Source organism: Amblyraja radiata, chromosome 17 (assembly GCF_010909765.2).
Source record: "Amblyraja radiata isolate CabotCenter1 chromosome 17, sAmbRad1.1.pri, whole genome shotgun sequence".
NCBI classification, from domain to species: domain Eukaryota; kingdom Metazoa; phylum Chordata; class Chondrichthyes; order Rajiformes; family Rajidae; genus Amblyraja; species Amblyraja radiata.
Window position 1 is genome coordinate 12,229,981 of NC_045972.1, and position 21,078 is coordinate 12,251,058.

A 21,078-nucleotide genomic window follows, 5' to 3' on the forward strand; every position below is an offset into this window, starting at 1 on the left:
GAATTTGCCCCATAGTCCCTGACCCACCATTAAAGGTTAGTCATAGCTTCATTGATGCCTCCAGTCGCAATATACATTGAATGAGCTTTGAATGGTAGTATATTGAACGGCAATATACATTGTTCAGTCCTTCACAGGTGCTGACCTCCTAATCATCAAAAGCGATGTACAGGAGGCCAGCCTCACAATGGCAGCCAGTATCATCAAAGACACACATCACCCCGGCCACACTCTCATTTCGCTCCTTCCATTAGGAAGAAGGTACAGGAACATGAAAACCATGACTTATAAGGTTTAAGGATAGTTTCATTCCAGGAACCATCAGACTCCTGAATGCACAACCCCAACCCTCAGCAACTATGATCTTCTATGGCCTGTGTCTCAAGTTGCATCTTGGACATTGGTTTTTGCATTATTCCATTACGGTATACAATTATAAAACCTTTTTTTAATATCATTTTTTTATCTGTGAGTATTGTGTTTACAGACCTGTTAAGCCCCTCTCCCACTTAGGCGATTTTTTGGCGACTATAGGTGACTAGGCTGTCGCCACATGGTCGCGGGGTGATGCCTGTATGGTCATGAGTTGTCTCCTCAAGTCGCCTAAAGAGTTGTAAAGGGCCTATCCCACTTGGGCGACCTAATTGGCGAGTTTTGAAGAGTTTGAAAAAATGACATGTTGAAGACCTCCGACTATGTAGAAGACCTCCTTCAACCTCGTTCGACTATGTTGAAGACCAGCTTCGATTAGCTATGACTAGCTTCGTGAAAATTGGACACCGAGTAGTGGAGAGTGAAGAAGACCTCCTTCGACCTCCCTTCGACTATGATGAAGACTATCTACGACTACCTTTGACTACCTTCGACTACCCTCAATTAACGATGACTAACATGCCGACCTACTACGACCTACTATGACTAAACCTACGAGTAAAAAAAGTATCGATCTTTTCCATGGCGACCTTTTTTTATTCGCGGGCAATTTTTAACATATTGAAAAATGCCGAGAACTACATGAGTCCTCGAGTACGCGGAGACCACTCTCGAGCATGAAGGAGAGTTACAAAGACTTCCTACGACCTCGTGGCAACCATGCTGCGAGTATGAGTCAAGGGCAAACTCGCTAGAACTCGCAGATTAGGTCGTCCAAGTGGGACAGGCTATTAACATTTTTCTGGTCTCCACTAGATTTCGAAATGTTCAAAACTTTTCGACGACTGTGGGCTTGACGGGGCTTGTCTTCTTCTGTCGTAGGTGCTGTCGTAGATTGTCGCAAGGATGACGCAGGTTGTCGCCAGGTGACGTTGGTTGTTGCCGGGTGCTGACTTCGGTGAATTCCATTGCCGACTACCTACGTCAACCGGCGACAGGTACTGGTGACTGAATTGTCTTCACTTGTCTTCAGTTGTCGCCGACAGGGTAGTTGCTTGTCGTAGCTTATCACGGGTGGACGTAGGTTGACTTTAGCTGTCATAGGTGGACGTCCTAATGGGTCACCGGTTGTTAGTAGCTTTACGTAGCTTGACGTCGACTAGGTGGTAGATTGTGGTAACTTGTCGTAGACATTGTCGTAGGGGGGATCCAGTCTCCGCTTTTTCGGCGACCTGCTACAACTGTAACAGTCACCGGCAGTCGCCAAAAAAATCACCTAAGTGGGACAGGCCCTTTAAGCTCCTCAACTAAGAATTTCATTGTTTAGTTGCTGGTACGTACAGCAATTAAACAATTTGGCTCTTGACATGAGTCTTGCCAGGCAACTATTTGCTGGAGAAAATACTGCTGGTTGGCATAAACACACTCTCTGGATTTTGGGAGGTGTTTGAACAACCAGCAGTTAGTTCTGATAGTCTTGAGATATCTGCAGGGTGGTCTTTTAAACCGAGATAGTCACAATGAATTATTATGATGTACTCCCAGTTAGACTCCCACTGCAGTCGTAGGCTACGCCTTGAGCTCCAGTTTTTGGTGGTAAGGGCAGGAAAGGTCATTATATGAATAATGATGATTTAAGGGGTGTCCACTCTGCATCAGACCCATTGAAATGAGCAGCACACGGAATTGTCAGGTGTAATTTTGCGATCAGCGTGATTTCACCAAAAGGTTAATGCTATTGTGACTGTGCTGTTGCGCTATTGTTCCACATTTACATCAATTGGAGCGTAACATACACGCAAAAATGGACTTTATCTCTATCCAGTTTCTAGGCTGCCAATTCCCAACACATGCTGGATGTGCCAATGAGAATTGCCATCTTTTCAACTTCTATTTCAGATTTTCAGCAGGAAAGCTATTTTTCTTTTGGAGTTCTACTTGCTCGTGTACAATTGCCTTCCTATTGCATTGACGGGTCAACATAAAACCTGGGACTTTCCAAATGAGAGAGCTCGATTCCCCAATAAGGGATCTGGAAGCATAACACATAATGCTGCAGGCTCCCATTCATTAAAGCTTGCGCTGAGTTGTGGAAAACTGTGTCATCTCAGGTAGGTCCTGTAAGGGATTGAAGAGGAATATAGAGAGGATGAGATTGATCAAGATGAAGGGTTGATCAGGGGAAGTGGGAGGGATGTGAACAGTGGGGAGGACAACTATGACCTCCATAGTTGACAAGGAAAAGGATTAGGAGATTGAACGGTGTGCCATGTGGTGGCTGAGTGGAATGAAAGATGAAGAAGGTGTAAGACTTCAATCTATGTCAGCGAATCCTCGCCATGAACTTCTGCAATGTGATGATAATGAAAAGATGAATCCTCCCGTTCCCCTATCAGCAAAGCATCCTTTTGTAACCAGCATTTGGTGATGGGCAATAAGCAATGCTAGTTAGGCCTCAAACATGTCACAATGCATTAAACTCTTTTGCCAACTCAGCATCCAACTTTCAAAGATGAGTTAAGCAGCATATTCAGACAGGCAAAGAATTAGGGAGAATGTATGTATAGAAACAGAAACATAGAAAATAGATGTAGGAGTAGGCCATTCGGCCCTTCGACCCAGCTCCACCATTCAATATGATCATGGCTGATCATCCAAAATCAGTACCCCGTTCCTGCTTTCTCCCCATATCACTTGATTCCATTAGTCCTAAGAGCTATATCTAAAGGGCCTGTCCCACTTAGGCGACTTTTCAGAGGATTGCCTGCGACCTTCAAGCTCGAGGCATTCGCCTGAAAAACCGCGAACTGGAACGGCGACCGTCAGAGTGGAACACACACACACACACACACACACATCGCAAAGGCGGGGGTCAGGGAAAGCTGGGGAGCGCTGTCTGAAATTTACATGGTGCAAAGCCAAGGTGATACAGACCCACACTGCGATGAACAGGAAGGTTAAAGACGGCTAGCACAGTGTACGGTAAGTCCTTTAAAAGAGCGTGGTGGAGGGGAGGGGAACAGGGGGGAGAAAGGGGAAGAAGGGGGGAGAAGGGGGGGGGGGGGGCAGAAGGAGTGGACACACTTTTAAGAAGCCAGACAACTTTTAATAAGCCAGCGATACACAGCTGTGAAGTTTGGCGGGCATTTACATTACCGGTCGGTTTTCCTTGGTTCTGAAAACTCGTGCTTACGTTTTTTTCCCCCCAATGAGTCAATGAAAATGACCGGTCAGCAAAGGAGATTGACTAAAACTACCTACGGCAACCTCGACTAACTACAACGACATGGCGACCCCACTACCACTGCACCTACGACTACAAAATGTTTCTCCATGGCGATCAATTTTTGGTTGCCATGTTGAAAAATGTGCTGTGACCATACTGAGCCCGCGACTAGTTCCCAGAATGCGGGAACTCCTCTCAACCATGAAGGAGACTCACCAGAGACCACCAGCGAACATGTGGCGACCATGTGGCGCAGAGTCTCCTGCTCTCACCTAAAAAGTTGCCTAAGTGGGACAGGCCCTTAACTCGCTCTTGAATGAATTGTCCTCCACTGCCTTCTGTGACAAAGAATTCCACGGATTCACAACTCTCTGGGTAAAAATGTTTTTCCTCATTTCAGTCCTAAATAGCCTGCCACTTAATTCTTAAACTGTGACCCTGGTTCTGGACTCCCCCAACAACGGGAAAACATTTCCTGCATCTAGCCTGTCCAATCCATTAAGAATTTTATATGTTTCTATAAGATCCCCTCTCATTCCTCTAAATTCTAGTGAATATAAGCCCAGTCAATCCATTATGTACCAAGTTGCACATACTGTACATTGCATGCTTTGTTGCTCTTTATACACTGTAGTGCAATCTCATACAGAGACAATAAAGTGGGCTTTAAAACTTGGACTGTGGTTTTGTATGTGGCCCCCTCCTATAGATGATACATCATTACCTTCCACTTACATATATTAATTAGGACAAATCACGTGTTCACATTATTAATAATTTATTAACCTGTCAACTTCGTCAATGAGTAGATTTAGATAAAACTAAAATTAAACAACAATTTGCCACCATAAACCCAAGAAATAAAAGGAATGAAATAAGACCACTTGGCACACCATGGAACATCATGCACATTTTTGTTTTCTTAACAAAACACCAATTCCAAATGATCCTTCAATGCAAGTTAGTGAAAACTGGGACAATCCTCAAATAAAACATTATTTTCTAGAAACTGGAATCACAAGATACAAATGCTACTTTCCTACTTGCAAAGTTTTCAAAAATTCCCTTCGACGCTACTAACTTCCTGTACGCTGTGCATCATTAGATGGCTTAATTTAAAGGCAAAGACTCATAATTAAAATCAGCTCCTGAGATATTAAGATTTTAAGTGTAAAATCAGGAACATTTTTTAACAACCCTGAAGGACCTACAATTGTTTTCAGTAGATTCCCTGGATTGTGTGATTATTTCAATTCTTTTAAAACATTCTTAGTTCGACCTCAATGTCTTAAGAAGGGTCTCGACCCAAAATGTCACCTATTCCTTTTCTCCATAGATGCTGCCTGTCCTGCTGAGTTACTCCAGCATTTTGTATCTGTCTTCCTTTTCTCCAGGGATGCTGTCTGACCCGCTGAGTTACTCCAGCATTTTTTGTCTGTCTCAATATAGGGCCTGTCCCACTATACGAGGTAATTCAAGAGTTCTCCCGAGTTTTCCCTGATTCGGACTCGGAGAATGTCCGTAGTGGGTCCATAGGAGTTTGTGGATGTCTCGTAGGGGCGCGTACGAGTAAAAAGTAACAATTATTTTCATCACGAGTATTTATTTACTCGTGGACATTTTTCAAAGTGTTGAAAAAACGTCACGAGTTTACCAGATTTCCCAAGTACCTCCCGTTACTCGTACGAGCCGCTATGAGACATCCACAAACTCCTACGGACCCGCTACGGACATTCTCTGAGTTCGAATCAGGGGAAAAATCGGGAGAACTCTTGAATTCTCGTACAATGGGACAGGCCCTTCACTGGAATCAGCATCTGGCGGAAATATGCAGAACGTTATTCGCAGAGATCATTGGTAGATTGAGGGGTTGGGCAGTAGTGAAATAAGCAGCATCGGAGGCTGGTAGTGTAGACTATAGGATTAGGTACTTGAAAATACATTTGCTGATTTTTAACACTCGGGCAAGGTCATTGACCTTCTTGCTGTATAGTATTCAGCTCTTTGAGACAAGATCTGTGACATTGATTTGTACAAATATCTGCCCACATTGCCTTCTATGCATGCATCCAGAGAGTATTCTGATGCCCAACAAAAATAGAACATATTTACTGCTTTCTATCACCAATGTCTCCATAAAAACCTGGGAGCTCACCCTCTCCTACAATTAGCCAAACCTCAGTGGGTCTCATGCCAAATTCACATCCTACTTGACTTCAAGAACCTGCTCCCATTATAATGCATGTTCCCTTGAAGATAGTCAGTCCCAGCTCCTACAATACTTCCTCCCTCCCATCCGCTGATAATGTCTGCATCCAATGACAGCCCTCGTACCTATAATTAATAGTTCTGATGAAGGATCTTCAACCTTAAGCATCAATTCATTTTTCATTTTTCACATATGCTGCCTGACCTGCGAATTATTCCCAGCATTTCTTGGTTTCATTCCAGGTTTCCAGCATCTGTGGTTGTGTTTTAATGATTTTTCAGCCCAATTGCTGCTGGCTGCTTGCATTATAAAGAATAGGCAGGATGAGATTTGTTTGCTTCCAGCATTGCAATCTGCAGGTATGGCTTAATTGCACACTCAGATCCACAGTTCAAGTGGGCCGTGAGGGAAAATGATTCTAGCCTCCAGTTTATCTAGTTACAGTTTTGTGGATAATATATTTTTTATTGCACACTGTCTGCTCGCCTCAGTTTATTTTTCATCTACCTTTTGGAGAACTATTTTGATTCACTTGGAAATTCTCACTGAGGCACCCTAGGCTGAAGCAATTGATCAATCCAGGAAAGATTTCAGGAGAGAGATTTAATTTTCTGAATATATGAAATATTTTGTTTATATGCTACAGCAAGCTTGGAGGAGCTTCTTCCCTTTGCAAGTAAGAATTTCATTGTTCTGTTTCGTACATTTGACAATGAAACAGCCTTGACCCATGAAAAGAACATGCATATGACATTCAGAACTCAGCAGCTCTTCCTGTGGGTGCATAACAATAGTCAATGCTGCTAAAATGAGGGACACATAACAGGTTGCGGAATGATGATTTTTGGCTATGTTACCATGTAGACCTTGGAGGCTGGGTTTTAATAGTTCTGGAATAATGCATTACCTCATGTGTGGCTAGGGTATCTAATTGGCAGAGTCTTCCACTTATTTTGTAAATGTTGAGATTTGACAACTGTCAAACCACACAGCAGTAAATCAGACATGTCAGTTCCAATGTGCTTGTGTTGAGGTGTGAATTAGATAGTCTCTCGATGCTATTTCCGGAACTTTCTCGATTCATTATCACAACATCTCACAGTATCACCGAGGTCCAAAATAATGCCCATGCAAAAAATTATTGGAAATTATAGGTATTAGACAAGGTGGGGAGGGTTAGAACTAAAAAAACAAACCAGCTTTGTGTTTCAAAAAGTACGTGGAATGAAAGGACCCAGACACATACCAACTAACCCTGGGCTACAATTGCCTCGCAGACGGATCAGTAAAACATGGACATTTGGTGTGGTCCTTAAGGAACTAACATTGCTTAATTTTATTTAGTGCGCATGTATGTACAGTATGATTGATTCTTCTCCTCTTCACATAGCAAGAAAGTTGTAAGTATAACATTCATAGAACTATTTTCAATGAAATAATTAAAACATTTTGGAAAACATGTGAACAAGAAATTTAAAAAGACAATTTTGTGGGTCGAATAGGCCAAATATTTCCTACAACATGATCTGATGTAACATTTGATATTCTTCCATAATTATGATGCCTTTTAACTTTACTGTAAATAAATTTAGTTTCTTATTATCTTCCATCGGCTTCCATCAAAGTTTCCGTTTCCCTTCACCATAGAGGAAGCCAGAGTGATAATTCACAAGAAAATCAACACTGCGAACACACAGTTTGGTGTAAAGCTCAACTGAGTCATGCAAGAGGAATGAACTATTGAGCCGTGATCACCTGTATGTTTCTGATGGCATGCACGGTATCAAATGGATGATCATCGATCAAAATCAAGGTCTCTGAGCACTACTCCAATAACTTGACTATAGTGCTGTTCCATCCATACATTCAGGCATCTGTTAAAATTTACAATAGATGATATGTAAAAATAAGATAGAATGTATCTATTTCATCAGTCATGAACTTTGGTTCCAGTGAGGTGCAAGGCCAATCAAGGACATTGAAAGACTGCATGGAATCATGACTTGGCCCTTGCGGTCTTGTAACAACAATACATGGGGCCCTATTTTTTTAATTGACCATTAATACACCTGGATTCCAAAGAGAACAACTGCATTTCAAAGCTGAGGAAGTAGCTTACATTCATATCATATGAACTCTAATCCTAAAGATAGAAAGAAGCATGAATATTATTTGCATGTGTAGATTACTGGTAGAATTACTTAAATATAATTTACGCCAGTTAATTTAATAGTAAGATTAAACGAGAACTTACCAGTTTGAAGTTTGATCTGTATTTTATGAGGAATTACGATGAGGGATTACGTGAAGAGCCCGCTCAGCACGCATGCGCGACATACTTCAAAGCAGCGGTGTGGAATCACAGACAGACACGGTTATTGAAATAAACATAGTAAAGAAAAGGAGACCTTAGTTATCAGTTTGACCCATATTATTGAGGGTGGGAGCGGAGGGCACGTAATCCCTCATCGTAACTCCTCATAAAATACAGATCAAACTTCAAACTGGTAAGTTCTCGTTTAATCTTACTATTTTACTTCGGAGTCACGTGAGTGACTACGTGAAGATTTTAAAGCTCTGTGATTTCAAACCGTGTAACAGTTCATACTTCACTCGCTGCCGAAGTCTTTCGAGGGAGGAAGTATGTTATCGTAATCAACCATGAATCTGTTTGTAAAAACAATAATGGTGTTATTAACAATAACAAGACCAAAATGCTCCCCCGGGCTTAAATTATATATTTTTTGCAGATTATTTTTCTGCAAACGATACAGGTTCTGTCAGTGGTTTGTTATAAAAGTTTGGAACGTATACTCCCTAGACCACCCCGCTGTAGCCAGGATGTGGTCCATTGGCACGTCCATCCTCTTAGTCACTGATGTGGATGCTGTCCTGGTGGAGTAAGATTTATACACGTTAATATGTACTCCAGCAACACCCAGTACCTGCTTGAGCCACTTGAGATAGTTTGGCTCGTCACCCGACCATAATGTTTCTTGTGGCTGACCCATAAGGCTTTTTCTCTCCCTCGAGGATTACTTATTGTGTCGATGTAGTTCAATAAGTGGGTCATGACACATAACCATGGTTCAGGTGGGTATGCCTGGAATTCCATAACTAGACCTGATGTTCCTGGCCTGCTCTGTTTGCCCAGTCCCTAATGGTAATGTAACATGGTGTAGTGGACCATATTGTCCAATTGTAGATGGAGGAAACTGGACTCTTTGTGCTGAGACAAGGCCATCAGCATGTCCCTTCAGGGTGGGCTGTTCCAGTGTGAGGGACCTGGCTGGTGACCATCCCCTAAGGTACGTCAGGTCCATACTGACATCCCAGATTTGGGTGTACCTGGGTCTGGGGAATTAACCTCTCCTAAATTTGATCATCAGCGGGAGGTACCCTATGGCCTGTGGTCCTGGTGCCCGAGTTAAGTAGGCTGACAGAGCACTTCTGGCTGAATCCTTCATTGTGGTGAAGACCTGCCAGAACTCCAGTACAGGTTTGTTGTAGTTGAATATGTAGTTCCTGTATTTGAATGGTATCTTCCCACTTCTTGATGTTCGCCAAGTATGTTCCCTAGTGGATATGCGATGGGATGCTATCCTTGTGTTGATAGCGCTATTGACAATCCAGGCCCAGCAGAGGTCTTCCCAATTCTGCAATCCAGGCCCAGTGATGGTCTTTTCAAATCTGCAACCCAGTAGTTTAATTTATCGTGTCATGTGCGTAGTACCCGACTGATGAGGCCGTAGTACCTGATGAGGTAGGAAAAAAGGGGAAAAACATAGATTAGATTCTCCCCTCACGCTTCCTAATTCAGTGGGAATGAATTCATTGCCCCTGCCTCAAATTTGGTTTCATGCGACATACATCGGTACGTGGAGAATTCAATTGAATACAGTGAAATCGATATCTGGTGTTCCATATTGCTTTGTAATTCCAGCAATACTTGGGTTTAATATGTCTGTTTACAGTATTTAGCTCACCTAGTAGGTAAGTTTGCTGATGGTCGTATATTTTTGACGACCTGTAGTTTCCAATTGTTAAATAAATGTCACATGATATCGATTTATTCTGCCCAAGTGGTTTGTGTATGTCACTACTGTGATGTTGTTAATTATAAACGAACATGCAAAAATGGTGCACTGCAGGATAATATGCTTTGCCAATAGAGCGTACTCAAAATTCCCAAACTAGGTTTTACGCCTAGTGTCTATAGTGATGACGACTCCAGATTAGTCCATATGCCACCATGTTTTGGGTGAGGGTAGTTTAAACATTAGCACCTAGCCTTAATGGAAGGTTCAAGTTAAGTAGCTGGAACAGCTGCTACTAACTCCCAATACGCTTGCCACTGTTGAATGGTAGGTAGATACCATTAATTGTTACAGGTTGTGTCATACTGACTCTCCTATGCCAAGTTAAAGATAAGTGGGTAGAGTGTTGAATACCAAATAGTCAACAGAGGATTTATATTTCAAGGTACTGCAATACTGGTTGATGCGTGGAGTGGACGGAGCAAGCCCCTCCCCATCTCCCTGTTCCAAATCAATTGATATATTAGTCCCTTGATAAGGGACGAGTCAAAATAGAACTAACAACAACAGATACTCCGCTTGATCTTAGTCAAGGCTGAGAGCGATGGTTTCAATCGTAGATCTATCTGGATTGCATGACAAGCTCGGCTAAAAGAATAATAGCTAAGGCTGTGATAGCTATACCCATGGATTAGTCGTCGTTAATATCATTGGAACATGCCATGACGATAGTTCCTTAATATAGCCAGGGCTGGTTAGAATATCTGGAACCAGTTTGGCTGTAATAGCCATAGTCGATAATTAATACTGCCAAGTTATCTCCAAGTTTTTTGAATGGGTACTGAATAGTATGCATCTTTTAAGTTGATGTCTACCATTAAGTATGCTTGGAATGAAAGGTTGGCAGTTTCAATATTCCAAGCGTGGCCTGGCGAGATACTCAAGTGGCAAGTCAATGACGGTGCGACATATACCATGTTGGGATTTTTAGAGCCAAAGGTTCATACTGGGTTTATTATGACCCCTTGATATCAATGATGGTAACATTACCATCTTGGTTAGTTGGTACCAAAGGTTCATATAGGATTCTATATGACCCCTGTATAATTATTACCCCCAGTTGCTAGTCCCTCATGTTCTTATTAGTGGGAGGGTAGACCCCTAGGGTGCATGCTGTACTGGTATTGTATGGTCCCTGGGAAGGGACATATCAGATATAAACTGTTACTACTAATCTTAGCCAAAAGGCCGAGCAGGATGGGATCTAATTTAATTTTATCCTTGAATGCTTTGTTAGTACAAACCCTTCATCTTTTATGTGATGGCAGGTACCATACTTATCTTATTTCACTGTTGTTCCGTGGTGTGTTCATCTCTTCGGTTTCCGGTTCCTTGTCCATAGGGATGGTGTTGTTGGGGGTGGCACATTTTTCCAGGGGGCCCGCTCTGGACCCTGGCCTGAAAAAACAGGGCTTACTGGGGGTTGGAATGCGGGCTCCGAGCTTACACCAGTACTATTAGGTGGACGCCTACTGGTGGACGCGTAGAGGCACTGCTGCTGGTTTCGTGTGGTGCTCATTTCAGACCCTGCCCTCTAGATGCCGAATTTTGGATACTTCTCCAGTTTTTTAGGCTTGGTTTGATAACTTAGCCAGCTAGCAGGATCTGTGGTTGAGAGGTCGGCATTCTCACAGTCCTGTAATTTTTTAAGTTGAGGGCAGGTTTTATAACTTCCTAAGAAGTTGCGGAGCACTGCAAGCAGTAGGGTCAGGTGTTTTGCCATACTACCCTGTCCCTCTGAAATTAGCATGCGAAATGATAACCGACGTCAGGGATATCAAACATATTTTAAGATATTTGGGTTTTAAAGCTATGCTCAATGTACCCCCCAATAACGGTGGGCACTTTGAGTAAATGCAATTTAGGGGAGGCGTGATGAATCCAACACCTCATGACTACCTGTCTTGGAGAGGTTTTTTGAAAAGAACAGGTAGTAAGCTGGCCATCAGTTGAGACTGAAAAGCCATCTCGCTAGTGGTGGAGCCACATAGCAGCCACACCCAGCAGCTCTTCCTGATTCTGTACCTCAAGCATACTCCCGATAAACTTCAGCCAGTGACCCCTCTTCTTGACCAATCCAGTCTGGTCCCCATGAATCCCTCGACAAGGGAGATGGCCAGTGCTGTAGGCACTGGAGTGGGAGTGTTAGCTCCCTTGGCGGACTTGCCCCTGCTCCTGAGGCAAGTCTCGCTGGAGTTTTTAGCTCCATGACCTTCCTCTGGCTTGGAGAAACAGACACTCTTGTTTCTTGTTTGAAGTGCTGATTCCATCTTCCGTTTCTGTCTCCAGCCTGAGGTTGGTCCTGACCTTGCTGTTAGAGGCTGCCTGCCATTTTTGGGCGGCATTTCAGCGGTTCTCGGGCGGCGAGTCTCCTTGTCGGGAGTCTGCAGGGGTGCCGGCCGGTTTTTGAATTTCCCTCCAGTCCGCTGCTGTTGGTCAGACAGCTGTTTAGCGGACTGGGCATCAGCGCAGCACCCGTGTCTGTGGACCGCAGTGTGTGCGGTCCCGTTGTCGCCTCTCCCCCCTCCACTGTCGGCTCCTTCCCTGGAGTCGAACGGGGGCCGCTTCCCTCTGCTGCTTTGCTCCCCCTGGAGCAAAAACAAATGCAAAGTCGCTAGTTTAAACTGAAGGTAAGTACTTACCTAACGGTCCTTTCCTTCAGGCTTGTAGCGGGAGCGCCTGACTCCCGCTGCGTCGCTGTTGCCTGCGTGAACGCAATGTCGCGCATGCATGCTGAGCGGGCTCTTCACATAGTCACTCACGTGACTCCGAAGTAAAATCACAGATTTACTTTGCCCTTTCTGAAAACCAAAGGACTAAAGCATTGACACATTGTCAAATGTAATTAGTTACCTCGCATTGTGCTTATACAGATCTCCTTTCCAGAGCAGCAGGTACATTCTACCATAGCTTTCTTCTACCATTGAGAGGATTGTTGAGAAAGGCTTCTTGAGGAAGCTATTGAACAGACGTTACATCCTACTGTAGCTTCTCACACCAATGCTCAACACACCGTAAGACCTCTGAGCAGGGTTTGGATTTCCCACCTTGTGATGGGCAGTCAAGGTGTGATACATACATTTGCTGGGACAAAAATTTACTCTAATTTATACGAGGACTCTAAATGTTGGTGAGCACAAGACTAAAAATACATGAAAAACACAAGACTAAAAATACATGAAAAACACAAGACTAAAAATGCATTTGAAAGGCTTGCAATCTGCCCCTGGAAGGAATTTCTGCAAGAGTTAAGGACATTTCCAAGTAGTCGATAATTTTAAACAAGTACACTATTTCTAATCATTAAGTTGCCAATTACTGTGATAGAATCTTGTTGTCCAGTGATAACCGTTTACAAAATAACCTCAAAAATTAATATATATTTTATCATTAAAACAATAAAATTCTACAAGCAAATGTTTGAGCAGCAGAAAACAAGTTATTGATATTTTCGAGTTGTTCTTAAAAATAAAATAAGCTCATTATTATCAATATTGATTAATGCTAAACTGACATTGATTTCTGCTTTACTGATCAATCTTAGTTGTGTCTTTTTTCTAATATTTAGAAATCATCATTACGTTTGTAATACAAGTTTATTAGTGGACTCATCCGATGAGCCTTTGCCTAACATTCTTTCTTTTTTGTGCCATTAACAGATGTCCCAACTGTGCCGTATGAAGGAAATTGGCTTCATGACAGACTATGAGGGTAATTGTAGTTGGAAATGCATTACAGTTGAATAGACGTGCCTGCCCTCCAGCATTTGTTTCACCCTGAAAATTGTTTCGGGAGAGAGATGTGAAACACTGCTTTGCTCAGCATGGCTGCCATAGTCCTCTGACAGCTGAGATACAGATAATTGTTGCATGATACATGAGAGTGGGGATGATGTTTTTGTGATTCAACCGACAGATTAATGAAAGAAATATGCACGGATCTGCTCTGTGACAAGTGGCGGCTAATAAAAACTCACCTTAATGAGAATATAAAAGAAAACAACTCGCAAAGAAAATGAATTCTAGATTACTGGTGCAGTCAACATTTCATAACTCCCAGGATGAGGTTTCAAAAATAGGACATAAGTGTTTAATAAATCAGCTAACACTTTATTAACATCTTAATCTTACCATAGGTTCCGACATGATGCCAATAAAATATTTAAAAAAAGATGTAGGGAATGGAATTTCATTTTGAAAAAAAGTTTCGCAAATTAAAATATTTCCAGAATCACCAATGATCAAAGTTATGCACTGAATTATAAAATTTAAAACAGGCAGATTCGGTTTTGTGCATCAGTGTATTTTTCCTGATAAACTGCTGGAACTCGAATGAAGTGACAATGAAAGACAAACTGTAATATTACCACAGAAGAATGCAAGGAGGGATTTTCAATGGATGTGGACTGTTTAGTTAATAGCATAACCTGACTTTTACTACAGGGGGCAATTGCCAAAGTTGCTCTCCCAAATGAACTGGAAAGCAGAATCCAATGGCAACACTACATTGTTATTTGTCTGTGCACCTGGAAGAAAATTGAAAACAAATCATCTTTTGTGTAAAGAAAAACAAGAACTCTCCAGCATCACGAAGAGACAGTTGACACTGTTGAGACCACCATCCTATTCGTCTGGTGTTTCCACTCTGCTGTGGGACTACTGTGACATTAAACTGCAGTAGATGGAAAGTACAAATTGAACAGTTATTTGTTTTCGTGCTCCATATCACAGGCTGCATCGCTTATTTTTTAAGATATCTATCAGCATTGAAGCTCAAAATAATTTTGTGCCTCTCACAAAGCATGTGACAACGTGGCCCAAAGGCTGAAGATAAACGTCAAGAAGGACAAAGGAACGTTAGTAATGCGCAGTGGCTTTCTGAACTAAAATAACTTGTTTACATTTTTAGGTGAATTGTTCATTGATAATGATATATCCACGTCCATCAGTAGGCTTACACGAGGTAACTTCAAATCCCAATGCAGTAAGTGGAAAATACTTGTTTTTAACAAATATCTCAGCGTTTTTTGGTGACCAAAAGAATATATACAGTATCTCACATCAACATGAGAGTGTACTTCGTACTGAGGATGGCCAGGCCCATGTGGGTGCCGGACACGCAGCCGAGAACAACGAGGGACTTGGCATGGGGGGGGGGTGGGGGGAACGCTGAGAAACAAAGTGGGACACAGCAAGGGGGGACCGCCAAGGGAACACAGAGGGAATCGGTATGGGGTGGCTGCCAAAAACAAAGAAAGACTCGGCATGGGAGGGGGGGGCTGCCAAGAGAAGACAGGGGGACCCGGTGTCGGGGGGAAACCGCCGAGAACAAAGGGGGGCCATTGGGGACTAAATGGAATACTTTGTAACTATATGTGGCGACTCTTACACCTTGTGTATGCAAAACAAAGAATCTCCCTGTGGCATGTCACATGTGATAATAAAGTACCCGAAACATCACCCATTCCTTCTCTCCATAGATACTGCCTCACCCACTGAGTTACTACATACAATGTTCTATTTCCCAAAGAGACTGAATAGGATATCCTGGATAGACACTAAATGCTGATGTAACTCAGCACGACAGGCAGCATCTCTGCAGAGACGGAATGGGTGACGTTTCTGATTGAGACCCTTCTCCAACAATCAACCCCGATATAATTCTAGTTCTACTGAGAATACTGCACTATATTTATATGCTGTTCAGTTTGTTGCTCTATTATATGTTGGTAAGAGCAGAACTGCGCGTTATATAAATAATTACACAATTGTGCTTGTACCTGTGTGTACCTGACGCCATGAGGAAGTCAGTGGGTTTATAGTGGATGTCGGTCAGTAGTCTATCACCTGCGATGGAGATAGTGAGGTCTAGAAATGGTAGGGAATTGTCATAAATGGTCCAGGTGTATTTGAGTGCCGGATGGAAGTTAGTGGTGAAATGGATGAAGTCAGTGAGTTGTGTGTGGGTGCAGGAGGTAGCACCAATGCAGTCGTCGATGTAGCGGAGGTAGAATTCGGGGATAGGGCCCTGGTACGCCTCGAACAAACATTGTTCGACGTACCCTACAAAGAGGCAGGCATAGCTAGGGCCCATGCACGTGCCCATATGTACACCTTGTATTTGGAGGAAATGGGAGGAGGCAAACCAAAAGTTGTTACGGGTAAGGACCAGCTCCGCAAGGCGGAGAAGAGTATCAATAGACGGGGATTGGTTGGTTCTGCGGTCTGCACCACATCATATTTCGCTTGGGCAGTTTACACCTCAGCGGTATGAACATTGACTTCTCTAATTTCAGGTAGTCCCTGCTTTCTCTTCCCCTCCTCATCTCTCCCTCAGCCCAGTGTCTCCGCCTCTTCTTTTCTTCAAACCGCCCCCCCACCCTCAAATCAGTCTGAAGAAGGGTCATGACCCAAAATGTTGCCAAATTCCCTTCGCTCCATAGATGCCGCCTCAAGCCCTCACCCGCTGAGTTTCTTCAGCATGTTTGTCTACCATCGATTTTCCAGCATCTGCAGTTTCTTCTTAAACATAGCAAAACCAAGAATTGTTTTAAACTCCAAAAGACTTAGCTTGTGATTTACATTTAATCCTTAGGGATTTTGTATGTGCTGTTTCCTCATGGGGCCATTGACAGCACAACAGTTAATAGACAAAGTGGAGAGAGAGGCTTTATGTTTTGTGCTGACAGAACCCCAGCTTATTCATGTGCTGTGTCATTATACTTGTGGTACTCTTGGAATATTGGCATTTCAGTCAGATCAGACTGACATTGCTAATGTGAGCCGATATCTAGGTTAATACGACTATATTTTATCATTACACCCAGAGCAGAGAAAATGATCAACATTAGCAAGCCTGTTATTCTTTATGTATAGATCTTTCCAAGAGCATCTGTCCTTAGCATAGTTTATCTGGAGTGTAAAGAGCAGTGTAAAGAGTCTAGGTTTTAGAAGGAACTGCAGATGCTGGAAAATCGAAGGTAGACAAAAATGCTGGAGAAACTCAGCGGGTGAGGCAGCATCTATGGAGCGAAGGAAATAGGCAACGTTTCGGGTCGAGACCCTTCTTCGGACTGATGTGAGGGTGCAAGGGGGGGTGGGGGGCGGGAAGAAGAAAGGAAGAGGTGAAGACAGTGGGCTGAGGGAGAGCTGAGAAGGGGAGGAGAAAGTAGGGACTACCTGAAATTAGAGAAGTCAATGTTCATACCACTGGGGTGCAGACTGCCCAAGCGGAATATGACGTGCTGCTCCTCCAATTTACAGTGGTCCTCACTCTGGCCATGGAGGAGGCCCAAGACAGAAAGGTCGTATTCTGAATGTGAGGGGGAGTTGAAGTGCTGAGCCACCGGGAGATCAGGTTGGTTATTGTGAACCGAGCGGAGGTGTTCTGCGAAATGATCGCCAAGCCTACGCTTGGTCTCATCGATGTAGAGCAGCTGACATCTAGAGCAGCGGATGCAATAGATGAGGTTGGAGGAGGAGCAGGTGAACCACTGCCGCACCTGGAACGACTGCTTGGGTCCTTGAATGGAGTCAAGGGGGTAGGTCAGAGACCTCCCCCTCCACCTTACCACCATGGGTGGCCCTACCAGGAGCATAGCTCCAGACGGCATCGCTCTCAGGATCTCAGGACCACACAAGCTTCTCCACCACGACAAGGTGACAATCCACGGAGAAGTATGTGGTGGTATTACAAACTGATTATTCACCAGTGCCCAACAATAGACTGCTCAGAATGGTGTGGTCAAATGTTCCTGCCATCTGGACAATGATATAACTCGAGGAACATGGACAAGTCAAACCCATTATTAATGCCATTCACAAAAGGAAATGCTGGTCTGGTTTCCAGAATGGTGAGTTGTAATCTGGAAATGATAGAGATTAAATAAACTAGTGTGTGTAGGATAGTGTTAATGTGCGGGGATCACTGGTCGGTACGGACTCGATGGGCTGAAGGGCCTGTTTCCACGCTGTATCTCTAAACTAAACTAAACTAAACTGCATTTTGTATTCAAACTTCCAGGGCAGAGACGTCCAGATCGATTTTCCAAACCCATAATCTTTCCATCAAACTCAGTAACAATTATTCCAATGGTATTCCATCTTCCACAAAACCCCACGTCAAACAAACGCCACCCTGTCATAAAACAGGCCCTGCTCACCCAGCACTGGTCTATGTTGGCACCAGATTCTCTGGCGTTTCATGTTTAAAATATTCATTATCGTGTGTACATCCTTACATGAATAGTTCCCCTTCCATCGTTGTAAACATCATTCCTCCTACTCTGACCAGCTCACCCTTGATAATGGTGCCTTCAGCATCTGAGTGACGAAATCTGGGATCTCCACCATAAGTGTTCTCTCTTCATTTAATATAATGTCGAAAACTCTTTTGATCAAGCATTTATTGAGTCTGCCTCAATTGCCTGTTCTTTTCCATAAGAAGATTCTTGTCTGCCACTGGGGAAACACTTTAAAACAGACTCTACATTAAAAAGACCACATTGGTTCTATTAATTATGGCATTAGACTCAACATTTCAATCCTGAGTAATGAGATGTTGAAAGCTAATTTACTACTTAGAACGGGATGTATTCATATGCAACATTTATCAGTTCTCAAGCAATGTATTGGATTGAAAAAAATGTTTTTCATTTAGGTAGAAGAATGACAGATTACTTAAATAAATCTGGAATTGATGTGGTGGTAATGGAAGTCCCATGTGAAAGTACAAGGCAAATGGATGCAAAAACTGGAACTCCTCCATCCCCACTTCACACCAATCCTCACCCCCTCCCATCTTCCAATTTCTCCCCCCCCCCCTCCCCCCCCCCCTCCCCCCCCCCTCTCCTCCCACCCTCCCCCCACCCCCCGCGCTCGCCCACAAACCTTCCCATCACCAACTCCACAAAACACGATTAACATTGGATCAAAACACAAAATGTTGGAAGAACTCCAAAGGTCAGGTGGCCTCTGCGGAGGGAATGGACAGGCAGCATCTCATGTTGGGACCTTTCTTCAGGCCCTTCCATAACCATTTGGACTTTGTTTGGGTCTGCAGTCAAGTCCAATAGTTATAAAAAATTGGTGCACTTTACTGTTCTCTGAATGATGTAACAATATTAATGTTACCTAAGGAATAAGGCTGAATGACAAAACTGGGAAAAAGCGAATGATATAGGATTAGGTGCAACTTCAGCAACAACCCCTCGAGTGTTGAACATTGTTTAGTTTAGTTTAGTTTAGAGATACAGCACAGAAACAGGCCCTTCAGCCCAACTAGCCGACCAGAAATCCCCGCACACTAACACTATCCTATGCACGCTCAGGACAATTTACACGTACACCAAGCCAATTAACCTTCAAACCTGTATGTCTTTGGAGTGTGGGAGGAAACCGAAGATCTCAGAAAAAACCCACACGGTCACAGGGGGAACGTACAAACTCTGTACAGATGGCACCCGTAGATGGGATCGAACCCGGGTCTCCAGCACTGCAGGAGCTGTAAGGCAGCAACTCTACCGCTGCGCCACCGTGCCACCCATATATTTTTATACCTCGGAATTTTACACTATTCACATTTAATTTGACCCATTGGGGTTTTCACACTTAGCTTGCTCTCTACAATAACTTGATTACCTCATGACCTCATTCAGAAACCTGGCAAAGCAATATCATGCAGAATTGAGTTTAATTTGAGTTAAAAGCAGCCCTTTGATTTAAAGGAAGCATGTTGATCTATGTTCAGAGTTTTGGAGATTATTAAACTGTACGATTGAGCTACTACTGCTTTATCTTTTCATTTTAATAGAAGCAATTGAGACATTAAATACCATTGAAATAGGAAAAGGCACATTAATATTTCCCAAATTGGGTTGAGGCTGCCTCAGTAGTTTTGTGTAATTGTCTACCACATTATTACATTGCGCAAGGGCAGAATGTCAAAAGGAGCACTGAGAGAGGGAAACAGGGAGGTAATTAATGAAACCATGTCTTTTCAGGGAAGAGAAATAATAGGCAAATCAACCAAGGTTACTCCTGTTAACTGGTTGTAAAGAGGTTACATGTCGGAGGCTTTGTACATGGTGTTTCACCTGCATTCTTATTCAGGAAGCAGAAGACCAAATAACAGACAGAGAAACAACTCCAAATATTAAATAGTCTGTGTAGCCTGGCGTGAGGAAGGGCGGGGGGCTGTTTAGTTTAGAGATACAGTGCAGAAAATGGTCCTTCGGCCCACCTTGTCCGCACCGGCCAGTGATCCCCGCACATTAACACTATCCGACCCGCACTAGGGACAATTTTACATTGATACCGAGTCAATTAACCTACTCTTGGTATGTCTTGGGAGCGTGGGAGGAAACCGAAGATCTCGGAGAAAACCCACGCGGTCATGGGGAGATCAAACAAAATCCGTACAGACAGCACCCGTAGCCAGGATCAAACCCGGGTCTCTGGCGCTATAAGCGCTGTAAGCTGCGCCATCGTGCCACCCTGTGATAAGAGAGTTGTTGATCACAAAATGTAACATTTCAGTGCAAAAGGGAAAATCAATGCACCAACGACAAGCCACAGAGAGTTGGCAAACTCCTTTGGAGGTTGATGATGTCCCTCAAAGGGAATCCATCTAAATAAACGAGTGCACGATGAACACAGAGCTACACACAGAATATGTTTCAGGAGCCTCCGAAGTGCATCACCATGTGGCTTTCAATTAAGTAATGACTCTACGTGGAGTGGTTTGTGGGAATATGCAATAGTTGCAGATCATTTGTTTTCTCAGTATAATAACGTGAGCAACTTCGCTAATTTTTTTGGAGGCTGCTGACTCAATAAAAAGGTAAAACTGTGGTTTTAACATCTTACAGCAGAGTTGTTCAATCCATTCTTTACCTGCCACCACAGGTTTTCATAAGGGACCAATTAGTTGCCATAATATAAAAAATGTACTGTTAATCACTTAGCTTGGGGATTCGCTTTGAAAGATTGTCGTATTAAAAGAATGAAATTTCTACAAATTCAGCAGCAAAGTGATTAAACAATATACACAAGTGGTATCACCCCTTACTATCCTGCCTTGAGAAATAAGTGCTGTTTTAATTATCACAATCTGTAACTGGCTGCCTTGGCATAACAAAAGAAAAATGAACACTGTTGGTTTGTTTCTAAATCCAG

At 43.1% G+C, this 21,078-nt stretch overlaps 1 protein-coding gene and 1 pseudogene across 1 annotated transcript in view; both read right to left on the reverse strand.

Moving 5' to 3' along the window:
• zfhx3 (zinc finger homeobox 3) overlaps nt 1–21,078 on the reverse strand; it is a 1,217,643-nt gene that overhangs the window by 1,011,730 nt on the left and 184,835 nt on the right. The gene's annotated exons all lie outside the window — the stretch shown is intronic.
• Nucleotides 10,271–10,450, reverse strand: LOC116982996 (annotated as a pseudogene).